Source organism: Triticum aestivum, chromosome 1A, assembly GCF_018294505.1.
Source record: "Triticum aestivum cultivar Chinese Spring chromosome 1A, IWGSC CS RefSeq v2.1, whole genome shotgun sequence".
NCBI classification, from domain to species: Eukaryota; Viridiplantae; Streptophyta; class Magnoliopsida; order Poales; family Poaceae; genus Triticum; species Triticum aestivum.
The window spans coordinates 546,453,901-546,466,997 of NC_057794.1; the positions used below are offsets into that span (position 1 = coordinate 546,453,901).

The 13,097-nt window shown below is 42.4% G+C and overlaps 1 long non-coding RNA gene across 5 annotated transcripts; it reads left to right on the plus strand.

Moving 5' to 3' along the window:
* The first annotated feature begins 685 nt into the window (after window positions 1-685).
* Window positions 686-8,779, plus strand: LOC123065565 (uncharacterized). Of its 5 annotated transcripts, XR_006431074.1 has the most exons (8): window positions 687-1,472; window positions 1,736-1,848; window positions 4,269-5,655; window positions 6,484-6,639; window positions 6,731-6,906; window positions 7,056-7,169; window positions 7,898-7,952; window positions 8,499-8,777. It is a non-coding gene; the product is annotated as an uncharacterized lncRNA (long non-coding RNA). The 5 variants fall into 5 exon arrangements; XR_006431068.1 differs by having other exon boundaries at window positions 686-1,472; window positions 7,056-7,952; window positions 8,499-8,779; XR_006431072.1 differs by lacking the exon at window positions 7,898-7,952 and having other exon boundaries at window positions 8,499-8,776.
* Window positions 8,780-13,097: the final 4,318 nt, after the last annotated feature.

Below are 13,097 nucleotides of genomic sequence, written 5' to 3' on the forward strand. Positions count from 1 at the left end.
GAAGATCTATAAGCCCAGCATGAAAGACGAGAATACAAGACGAGGATAAATCTAACCATTTTCCCTTGCTGGTTGGCCCTCATGCTGGGTGTGCGCCCGGCCGGCCGTGCGCCCACGCAAGGATCGCCTCGCTCCCTCCAGAATTTTTGGTTTGAACGCTAGATGCACAGGGATGGATCGAAACTGCCCTAGACGTCTGCGGCGGCTCGGCGACAAGCATCGAAGGCAATGTGTGCGCGCGTGCGTATGTGCAGTGTGCTGCTGTGTGCGTGCTCCTGCCGATACGTGCGTGTGCGCTACTGTCTCATTGATGTTGTGTGTATACTACTACACCTCACACACACATATATCACATGAGGGGCAAAAGAATCTTTTTAGGTGTCATTTAGACTTAAAATGGATGAAAGTGTTATAAAGGGCATAAAATTTTAACTCGTTGTTAAATAAGGAAGAAAAAGATTTTGAGTGTTAAATAAGGAAACAAAATTTAAGATAGTGTTAAATAAGGAATTCTCTCTTTAATTTTCGTCCCACCTCACCCGGTTTTTTTTATACTTCTTTGGTATTTCCTCCCACCGGTTTATTTTCGTCCTCCGTTCCGGGTCTTTTTTCGTCCCACCTCCCACCTTCGCTTGGTTTTTTTTCGTCGTTCTTTTTTCGCCCGGTTCTTTTCCCCCGCAGCACCGGTCTTTTTCCGATAGAGATACTACACGCATGACATGCAACGCCACCCCGCTCGATCTAGATCTCGGCGGCGGCGGCGGCTCCTCCCTCTACTCGCGCACCGACGGATCCCCCGGAGCCCTCCCCACCTCCTCCCTTCTCAGAGCCCATATCGCTACCCACTGCTGCGGTACTTGGGAGGAGGAATTGGCGACGGAGGTGGCTCCACCTGGATGTCGCCGACCGCCCACCGGAAGGAATCAAAGCGGGACGATGTGGTTCGGTGGCCAACGCGGGGCAGGAGGCGGCCATGGCGTTCCCGGCCATGGCGGTCTTTCTCGATCCGAAGAGGAGACGTCCTCCAATCAGTTCCGCCCTCTCCCCCGCCGGCTTCGCCCTCCACTCACCTTCTTTCCTTAAAGAGGGGAGGCCCCAGATTGAGTCGAGCAAGTCAGCAGGCCGGCGGCCAGATCCGCCACAGCCACATCTTGTCGAGATGGGTCGCACCGGGAGAGGTAGATCGAGGGGGCGGGCACCGGTGCAGGGTGTCCGGGGACTGGTGTGGCAGCCGGCGGTTTGATTCCGTGGTGGAGGAGGCCTTGACCATGGTCGGGGCATCCGCTTGATCTCACGCCTCTCCTGGCCACCGCCACCGCTCGATTCCATGCCTCCACCAGCTGCCGCCGTTTGAGCACACGGGCGCGAGAATGGGAGACGATTCTGACGGGCGTATGGGCCATCATCCTCCAGTCAGCATCATGGACGGTACTAGATGCAGCAGTGGGACCTTACCCCTGCTCTCGGCTATGGTCAGTGATGAGCTCCCCCATCCCCCCTAGCTCTCTTCTTTGCCCTCACAATTTTTTTATGATCATGTTTATTCTCAGATCAAAGTCAATGGGACATGATGCACCATAAGAATAATATGTTTGCCTATTTTCAAATGACGAGTTGTTTCAGAGTTGTTAGAATAAGTGGGCCCTCATTCTTTTCTGTGTGAATTAGATTTGCTTGTTCGGAATTTTGCAGGCATGTGCTGTGATTTATTGATCTGGTCTTGTTTTGTTCGCAGAGACGCCTGGTGATGTATCAAATTCTATCCTGCAAAATAAAGTAGCGCTGAGGATGATGGTTTTCATGTTGCCTTGGATCATGCTCGTTCGGTAGTGGCCTCTAATATGTCAGGTAAGATCTTGGGGTATTATATTCTCTGATTCTCCATTAGATTGTCGGCTCATTGCAGGATTTGTCTTGTTGTGTTGGGTTAGTTGTGATGTGTGTCGCCTATAGGGATACGCTGTGGCCGCGGGCCATGCGTGTGCCTATGCATGCTAGGTAATATTTGTGTTCATCCATGCAAGAGGAAAGTAACTTAATAGTTTGAAATAAAAATGATTCCGAGAAGATTTGGTCATGGTGCAGTATTCTTAGGCTAACTTATTATTTCTTGTAGAAGCTAGAAAGATATGTCTAGATAATAAATGTACATAAAATTTGGTACGTATAGTTTCAATACATTTGCATTTCACTTTCAGTTATATGTAGGTTTCTAGCATGCTTTTATTCGAGGTCCTTGCCAAGTGGTGTGTGGCTGAATTAGATGGCAGTTGTTCCATCGGTTTTTGCTGGTCATATAGAGTTTAGCTTTGATTTCCAATATGGTGTACTTGGGCCCGGTTCTCTTCAGAAAATTTGATGTAGTTTTCTACAATAATTAGCCTGATTGGTATTATTTGGTGACCTATGAAGTTGTATAGCTATCTTGTAGAAGGAACCGGTAATCTGCCAAAAGTAGAGCCATGATAACTGCATTCAGTGAAGACTGTATTACAAGAATTTTCAATCAATAATAAAACCATGGTTTTCAGTAGTGCTTGTACAATGAAAAGGGATAGTCCCAAGATTCAAGTTTGTTCACCAGAGTGGCTTTTTAATTAGTTTTTGCTTTTGTTTCAAGTGCCAATCGAGGAACCATGGCAAGTACAAGCTTTATGCTATCATGAGGGTAAATTCTGCATCACTTATTAATCTTTGCTATACATTGAAGATGCAAAAAAGAAAAGAAATAGATGGTTATTCTGGGGAAGTAATAAGTGTAGTGGCCATCGACCGGTGGTGGGGAGAAGATGATGGGAACTTTTGGGGATGACAAAATTTGAGAGAGAGGAGATGCTAATGCTCCTGATTGTTGCCGATGATGTCTACGTGAGAGAGATTGGAAACACGATTTTTCATATGCATATCAATGTATAGCTACCGACGGACTGCTCTGAATTTCTGGTAGTTATCGAAGGATAGAGGATTATTCAGTGATTGAACCACCCAACTGTTTCTTTGTATCTGACTTGCTAAGTGTTTAGGTGTTTAGGTGCACACGTCTAATGTGAAACTGAAATTAAGAGCTGAAAATAATATATTTTGTGCACAATAAGAGATGCAAGTATTTGCCAATCTGAATTGATTGACTCGGTTCTTAAAAAAGAATGAATTTATTAACTCAAGAGCAACAATACCATGTCCTTATTAATAACAAATACCAAGATAAGCTGGGTACTGAAGTCATATTGAGTTACTGACACAACCCCATAATGAATGAGATGTGAACCAAGTCTTGCTACGTATGACACAACTCTGTAGCAAACGTGCTACTTTGGTTTCTGAAGCTTAGTGCATACGATTTCTGGGCACTAGAGCCATACTGACACAGCCCCATAACGAATCTTCCACCATGCACTTCATTTGAACAATATGTAGTTAATATTCGAGGGTTCATGTGCTGGAGAGATAAATCATTGCAATCTTGACTATTGTATACTGCTTTGGAACCTTGCCGAGCGCAAATATGCAAAGCCATATGTGTTATTTTCTGATCCTACAATTATTTTTTAAGACAATACATGATTGATCACGTTTAACCAGTTGGTTCATGTATGTTCATTAAAGAGCAGAGAAGATTTGTTGAGAAGAGAAACAAAACACTGTACTAGCGACAGGTAGAGCACGACGGGTAGGAGGAGGTGAGAAACAGAGTAGAGAGTACTGCACCTACAACAGAGTACGGGAGGATTGGGAACAGGGTAGAGAACGACGGGGAGGGGGCAAGAAATAGAGTAGAGAGTACTACACCTACAATAGAGTGTAAGAGGATTGGGAGAAGGAAACGAGGAGGAAGAGGCAACGAGAAGAAGAGAGGGGGCAGGAAGAGTGGTGAGGGATCGCTAGAGTGTGACCATGGCCTCGCCCTCTCGGATTGGGAATTTCAGCCTACTTTGGCATGCTCACACCTGCGTACTAGAGCTCGCGCTGGAGTAGAAGTAAGGCCGATATTGTGGACGCAGATGGACTGCGGTGCCTCCCCCCTCAGCAGCTCTAAGGTTACACATTCTCTGCACACACCGCCTGGCAGAGTGCACATATCAATGGAGGCCCATGCCGATCTTTTGGTCCTTGAGGTTCATCTTCACGAACTTTTTTCGAAATCCAAAATTTGGTGCTAGATCATACCACAATGCTTCATATGATGTGGTGCAAATGTTAATTTGGAACTCAGTGGTCTTTTATCTAATATATTTGCATATGACTGTTGCATTTCAATTCTTTTGCAGATAGTCCATGTCGTTGGACGTCGTCGGGCTGGCGGAGAGCATGTCCATGGTTGATCTGGAGGTCGTGTTCGGCTCCATCGGCCGCGTCACCGGCTCCGAGTTCGTGTGCACTAGCGGCCACAGCTTCGTCTACATTGCCACTGCCCCTCCCACAAGGTCATGACGAAGTTGTTCTCCACCGTAATCATCAACAATCTCATTGTAACTCTGTTTCTACACCTCGGCAACAATTAATAGTAGCAGATTGGGGTTTTGTTGATTTTCCACATTAGCCATGTGCATTCTGTGGTTTGAATGGAGAAGGTTGTGTTTGAGGCGAGTAGAGCTTTACCAACTTAATAACAGAGGGTGGTGCTTGCAGTTTCTGTGGGTGCTGATTGTTCCCCAGTCTCAGTTTCTTGGAATGGCGGTTCAAGAAGGGACATCATCGTGTGGCTTGCGTGACCATAGGGCTCTTGACCAAGCCGAGCGAATTAATTTTCACAGCTCACCGGTATTGCAATTTTATGGTGCGAGTGTCTCTTGACCATAGGGCATCTGAACCATTGTGTTGATTGCCATGTTGTCAGTTGTCACTTTACAGTCCTAGAAGTTTTGCTTGAAAATCTCAGAATATCATAATTCCAGCATTTCAAAAGCTAAACAACACGATGTTCCTAAAAAGATGTTGTTTTGCTTGCAGAATATAATTAGTTTTGATTTATTTTGTAGTGAAAAGGTCTGTACACAAGGTTTGTTGTGTATTTTGTAGTTACCTCCATTGATTGTATCGTATTGAGTGCTGTATGTAGTGAGTTGGGCGTGTGTGTCCTGTGGAGGCGCTGTGCACCTTCAGGGTCATGATGGCCATCTGCTGTCGAGCTTCACCGCCTCACGCAGCAGGACTGACTCTGATGACCTGTTTAGAGCAGGTTCGATCCAATCTACCTTTTATTTCCATGGCCTTCCCACCTCCACCCCTATTATTGCTATTTTACTTAGTGCGTGTTTTGAGAAGATCAGGCTGCATATTGTTCTATACTTCTTTACCTTTAAAAAAAGCTTGGTTTTTATACATAATTTAGCATGGGTAAACTAATAAAATTTAATCATGGAGAAGGACATGAGCTTGCACAGAGTTTTTAGTAGATGACGACATAAATTGTGGCATTGGTCGCAATCTAGAAGTTTTTCAGGTGAGTGACATGGTTTAATTTGGAGAAGGACGAGCTAGGATGCAGTCACATATTTTTTAATGGTTCCTGCCTATTCCTTGTGGTATTATCAATATTTTCTAATTGAATTGAACTTCTATGTGATAACCTTCCAGATCCAAATCCTACTTCAGAAAGTGTATATGAGCAAAGGTCTGCACCTAAACGTTATCAGAAGTGAGGTCTTAGACAAGGTAATGTTTTTCTATCTGATGAACTAGACAAGGTAATGTTCGAACTTGGAAGTGATCAAATCATATACTTTGGTATGAAAGAGTGTAAACTAACTATTACATGTACATCTTAGCTCTAGATTTTCAGTTTGTGCTTGTCTAATGTAGAAAATGTTGTCCACGAAACATGGCCTGAAGGTCAGAAAATATCATTCATCCTTGTGTTGCAGTAAAATATATCTCTTCATTACAAAAAATAGTCCATTTAGATTTCGGAGCAGTATATGCCGAGTATCTATACTCACCAGAGTCGATTTTTCTTTAAGATAATTTTAAGAGGTACTGCTTAAGTTCCGCATGCAATGTGTTGTAGCATAATTTATCTTATTCTGTTAATTACAAAACTATCTCTGAATAACTTATAGATATATCAAAATCTCACAAATTCGGATAGACCATCTAGCGTACTTCTCAATTTTGGTATTGGCGGTGACATTGTTATTCGAGATTATTTTGTTGTTAACTTTTTTTGCCCTTTAAATTTGAAATACTTGAAACATGATCTGGGTGCTTCTTCTTGATCTGGTCGGTGAGTGAGGAGGTAAGAAACAGGGACATAGAGGCACATTGGGCTTAGAATTTAGGGAAATAGAAACCATCTAAAGTCTCTCTACCCTAAAATAAATCTTAACCTTATAATGAAGCTTGGTTTAGTATTTTTTTCTCTACGAAAGATCAAGTAATCTGATATCGAGCTCGTTCTTTTAGAGTAATTGAATTTTGAGTTTCTAATGATTGTTCATGCCTAATTGGCAATATATATTGACAACAAATTATTTTTGTTGTCAGACGAAGGGCATAACCGATGGCACCAGCGGGAGGTGAGTGCCGGTGGAGATAAGTGAAAAGGAGTAGCGTGAGGCGGTAGACAGCCTTGAAGAGGATGAGAGGGCCTGCTGCTGGGGTTTACTCCTAGGTATTTTTGGATCAGTGCCGGCGGCCCAGGTATCTTCTTCCGTCTCTGGATCCTAAACTGTATATCTCTAACCTGCAATGACATGCAGTACTGACGGATACAAGTGTGTGGCTGCTCCAGTGCCGCCGCATACTCCAGTACAGCCCAAACGTGGATGCAGGTGGATGTGGGCACCGTGGCCGCCACCAAGGATGTGGGGGTCGCGCCACAACCGGCATGGACGCGGTGGGAACGCCGAAACTGTCAAGGACACGGGAGCCACACTTCAGCCTTAGTGTTTTCCCTAATTTCTTTAGGTATGTGAGGTCGATTTAATATTCACATATATGCTGAAATTTTGACACCGAAGAACCAGCAATCGAGTTATATGAAATTTCTTGCGAGAGCTATACCCTTCTTTTTAGTACTGAGAAATTCTCATGAGTACCAATGGTGAAATTTTCAGGTCTAAATACTGGATGAGATTCTCATTTCTGGCATTCTTCATGAACCTATCAAGGAGAACATTTCAATACTAATTGCCGCAAAGGTGTTCTCAACACCGGCTAGCAAGAAGAGAGTATGTTTTTTTAATGCTCACTGTTGTAAGCTTGATTCACACGGAGCTTCTCAATGTTGTACATGTAGTTTGTGAGTAACAGAAATAAAACCTATTACTTCATTCTTGTCTTGTACCTCCGATTCATATCCCACTAATCAATAGAGTTCAGTTATGTGCTTCAATATTAGGAAGTCATTATCTTCTACTCCCTCCATTCCTAAATATTTGTCTTTCTAGAGATTTCAACAAGTGACTACACAAGAAGCAAAATGAGTGAATCTACACTCTAAAATATTTCTATATACATCTGTATGTGGTAGTCCATTTGAAATCTCTAAAAAGAAATATATTTGGGAACGGAGGGAGTAAAACAAATTTTGTTACCTACTCAAACATATTTTGTTCCTGTGTTTCTGATAAATTTTCTATAAAAATGTGTACAATAGAACATGCAGAACCTGCATTGGACCATGATCATTTGCTCTATTCATTTCTTCTAAAGAGTACAGATTCCTACGCATTCATAAATACGATTTAGTGTGCTATTACATTTCTTGGAATCAAATGCTATATTTTCTGTGGGAATTCGTTGACACGGTTCCTTACAAAAGTTGTATCTTTGAAACGGACAAATAGCTCTATGTAATTCTATCATATTCTGATTTTGAGGCAAGTATACCAGTTATCCTTTTCCTTTCTAGCAAGGTACCATAGTACATGTTATGAAATTCTCCTTTGCCTTCCAGGTGAACCAAATAGGCGTCTTTTTAACAAATGGAGGGAATTCGTTTGTCAATAAAAGTAAATTTGTCACAGGGGATGTTGTCTTATTTCTTCAAGTATAAGCAATGTTGTCTTATTTCTTCAAGTATAAGCAAATGAACAGTGTGTTGAAGTTAACAAGTTTCTATCCTTATTCCTCTTATTAATTGTGTGTTATCCCAATTTATACATGTAACAATGATGAATGATGATGATGTAAGAAGAGCCATTCTGTTTCCTTGAACAAAACAACTCTCTATCCTTATTTCTCCTAAAAGCTTTCAGACGATACTCACACCATATGATTCCTTGAAACATAGTAGTATTTTTCACATCTATTACAATCCAAGGTTTTTTTAACTAATATTATTCTTTATATTCGTAAGTAGTATAAAGTTGCCCCAAAATTGGTAATATGATTTTGGATGATATATTATGATGCTGACAAGGAGGTTATTGGTGTTGAATAAAATAGCAGTATGAAATAACCCTGCATATATGTGTTTGTTTTTAATCTGAGCCTTTCAATTCAACTGAAATTTTTACTTGTACAATATTTACTGTCTTTTGCCTCTTGTTTTGCAGGTTATCTGGAATGATGGTAGGTATTAATGAAGTAGTCCACGTTAGCTGGACTGGCTCAAATCTTAGCAATTTAGAACCTCAATATCTTGGGGCTGCCTTGCAGTATTTCAGAGAGCTGTATTATTCCCGGACATTTTATATTGCCTCACGATGAGAGTTGAAAGTGGGCTGATGTGCTGTCAGAACCTCCCCCCCCCCCCCCCCCTCTCTCTCCCTCTCCCTCTCTCTAATGGATAATAACCTACACATGTGAGATGATTGAATCTTAAGCATAAATAATAAAGCATTCAAGTGTTATTATCATTTGTAATGAAGTGCAAAATAAAGAGTTCAATGTTTCTAATTTTTATCAAAATATATTGCAAGTGAAGTGAAGTTTAATTATTATTTTTTGTTATTGGCTATCTTTTCAATCTATGTTAAAGTTGACATACAATAGTACAAATTTTACAAAGCCCGTGGCAACGCACGGGCAGTCTACTAGTTTCTTTTATATTCGCGCTGCAATTCTACCGTGAAACCTAGCGTGTCGCGGTGGCTAGCGCATCTTGCACATCACTCATAGGTCGCAGGTTCGATTCGTTCGCGCGTTCTACTTTTCTGGATATTTCATCTCGCCAAGGACAGTGAATGGGCCGGCCCAGGTGAGCCGGCTCCTGTGCGAATCGCCATCAGTTTGCCGCAGCAAGCGGCATATAGGAGGCCCCAAGGAGCGAGCGCGCTAGCTGGGCCGGGCGCTATCCCCGCGCGGGGAATTGGATCCCTGGGCTGGCCTACCGTTAGATTGTTCGGGGCTTTCGACTAGAGGGCCGGGCTTGTAGTACGTGGCTTGCCCTACTGACGTCAGCCGCTTTTTATTTTTTCTTTTTATTTTAATCTAAATGCATATATTTCACAAACTGAAATTTACTTATGAAATTTTAAAACACAAATTTGGAAAAATGTTAACATCGTATAAACATTTCTTGTGCAACTTCAAAAAAATGTCCGTGACCATTAGAAATGTTCCTGCATTTGTAATTAATTTTTTAAAAATGTGTATATGATGTAAATAAATGTTTAGTGCCATGAAAAAATGTACTTCACATTTGATGGAAATACTTCTGCGTTTCAAAAAAAAATGCTTGTGGAATTGAAAATATATATTATATACTAATATAAGAAATTGTTCGCCTAGGTTAGAAAATGTGTATTTCCATTAAAAAATGTATCATGACATTTTAGTGAAACATTTGTGTGTCTACAAAAATGTCTGTAAATTTTTAAAAAATGTTTATGCAATCTAAACAAAATGCTCGCGGCGCTAAAAATGTTTATTGTCATTTCAAAATATATAACATATATTTGAAAAAATGTTGCCGTGTATTCAAATAAGCTTCAAAGCATGTATTTTTTAAAATTCTACATCATGTATTTGAAAATGTCCAAAGTGTACTAATAAAATGTTTGATGTGTGCGCTAAAATACATTTGTACTCACAAAAGGTATACATGTGTTACAAAACCAATTAAGAAACAAAAATAAAACCGAGAAATACAAAGAAAACCAATAAAGAAACAAAAGAGAGCCAAAAGTATAACAAAGAAATCTAGTGGAAAAACCAAAGAAAACAAAGTATAACAAAGGAAAAAGGAAAAACCATAGAAACCGGTGAAAAATAAAGAAAAACCAAAAAAAGGAAAAGAAAACAAAGAAATCCGAACTAGCGAGCGATTGCACCGATGAGTCAGCCCGATTCTCTAATTCGTCAGATATTTCTAATAGGAATCAGTACGGGCGTGACATAGTCCTGACGGCAATCCATCGAGTCCGCCGCGATTCACCCGAAACCAATCTACTGGCGCCGCCAGGCGTTTTTGCAGCGGACGCCGTTGGGTTGGTTTCACGAGTATGGGCTGGTTGGCAAGCCGCGACACCGACGATCAGAACCTGCTGCCCCCGACCCGAGCACCGCAAGCTCCGGTGCACCGGATATCCCCCCCTGCACAAAGAGAGGGCCTAGACCAGACCCATGACATGCTTCTTTCCTTCTGGAGCTTCCCTCGAGAGAGAGCGAGAGAAAAGCACCTTGATGTAATGTACTCCCTCCGTAAACTAATATAAGAGCGTTTAGATCACTAAACTAGTGGTCTAAACGCTCTTATATTAGTTTACAGAGGGAGTACTAGTAAGACCGAAGAAAAGTGCATGCACATCTTTTTTTGCCCACGCGACAACCACGTCTGAGATCGACGTGGTGCGCGCCTTCAATTCTCCGACGGAAACCTCTCACGGCCAGCGACGAACGGACTGATGCCGCAACGGGCACGGGCGACGTGGTTGGCCAGTTGTGAGGTGCCGTAATAACTACAAAACCAACTGCGGTCACAAAGGTGGCGAAAAACTGAAAAGGAGGTGGCATGTCCGGTCCCTTTCGGAAACGGCGCGGCAGTGCATGCTACTACTGACGTCGACCGGGAAAAGAAAGGAGGATGACGGTGAGTCGGCGGCACCCCTTTCTTCTCACGGTGCCAACAGGTTTACACACGTACTACGTACACAGAGCACATACACTCGGCAGTGTCGGTAGTTTCTCACTGATTATATTATGGCACTGCGGTCTCCTAAATCCTAATTAATCGCAGGCCACGATCCACGACGATCAAATCGCACGTACGTACTACAGCTTAGCGTGGCACTTAAGTCAATGAGACAGAGTCACGACCCCTGACCGCGAGTTGCAAACCGACGTGTCAAGTCTTCAGAAAAAACCTTACTCTTCCCCTAGCTGTCCATCCATCACGATGGAGCTGATAGACCGGCCGGCCCACGCACTAGCCCGCCAGCATCAATGGATGAATGATCATGTCCTTCTGTTGAAACAGGTGAGCACCTAAACATTTAACACCGGACAGGTACGTTTCTTGTCCGAAACGGATGGACAGGTACATGAACGGCCATGCATGCAGGATCGAGAGCCAGGCGTACAGATGATTTGATCACTTTGCTGTTGCCAGATTCCTCCTCCAGGACACACAAACACGGCGGTTATTCCGTCGACAGCTGTTAGCGATGATGATCCTGTCCGAGTCCGACTTATCCGATTTCCCCTAGCTTGTCTCGTCCTCCATGGCACATGTCGAGCGAGTTTCCATGCTCCATCACCTTTCCTCGTTCACTCGTGGAAAGTTCGATCCCTTTCTCCCAAGGGGGACAAGCATATCTCCATCATCACCTCAAATTCCCAATCCCGTTTGACAGATTGCACCGCAACAGCGGCCTACCAGCTGCCTGCTCGTGCGGTCGTGCCGACACTTCGCCGGCCGGTCAACCCCTCGAATGCTAGCTACTACTTCTCCCGTGTCGAGTTGTCGTGCCATCAAAACAAGGATGGCAACAGCTTTGTCACACACACGGTGATATAGTTAGGTTAGCCTGACATGGGTATGTTACACGGAGGTTAGTTCCCATGAAGAAACTGAAATTCTCAAGGGTCCTTGTCAGCTGCTCGAGAAGGATTTCACGGGAAGCAACCGGCGCGCACGATTTCCATGCACCTTGCAGCAACGCCAGCATATAATTGGTTTCATGGTTTGATTATGTCGTCGTTCGTGTTGTGTCTGATTAGATTTTAAAGGTGAGCGCGATGGGTGTGTGATAGGCGCACGATGGGAACCTTGGATTTGAGGTGGCACCATTACGACCACCAGCAAATTAATTAAGTAAGTAGTACTCGCTTGATAAGAACTGTACTGTCTAATGAAGTAGTGAAACGATAACATTTTATATGATGTAATACTGTGTGGCGAATAGTCCATCAAATCAAGACCGGTTATTGGTTAGGTTCCGAGAACAGGAGCTTGAACAGTTGAGAAATCAATCCCTGATTTTATCTTTTGAGTTGAAATCAATCTCTCAACAGTCACCTCTAAATGATTCCGTTTCTAGATTGCATCACGGTTGTTGAATAAAACCATGATCAAAAGCTAACAACCTTTAGTGAAAACAATACAGTTTGTCTAATTCACATCTAGATGTTTTCTAAGGATGTCACATCTAAACTCCCACAAATAACGCAGCAACAAGGAACAGAAAAAAAAAGCTGAGACAAAAAAAAAATAGACCACAAACATAGTGGACATCAGGTTAGATGTGACATAACCATGTCACATCTAGATGTGTCCTAAACAGACTCAAAACAATATGTACATCATGTCCTTTCCATGGAAAAAACATGCCAAAATAGCTAGCTAGCTAGCTAGAGAGTTTGGAGGCAGAAGAAAACAAATTACTATCTTCCTCTCAGTTTACATGGCGTGCGCTTAAGTCGTCAATTTGACCAACCTAATACAAGTCATATATTACAAAAAATATATCAGTATTAACTTCAGATGTTCTATTTTCAAACTATATAATTTTTGTGTTATATAGTTTATATTAAGATGATAAAATTGGTAACCTAAATATACGCGTAGGATTTGTAAACTGAAACCATATGACATCATCGAATCCAAATCAAACCACTAACCTTAATCTACCAGTACAAACCACCTAATCAATTTTCTGGGAACAAGCAAGATAGTCTAAAGAATCAGCACCAGCTATAGCTAGCCCTACCAA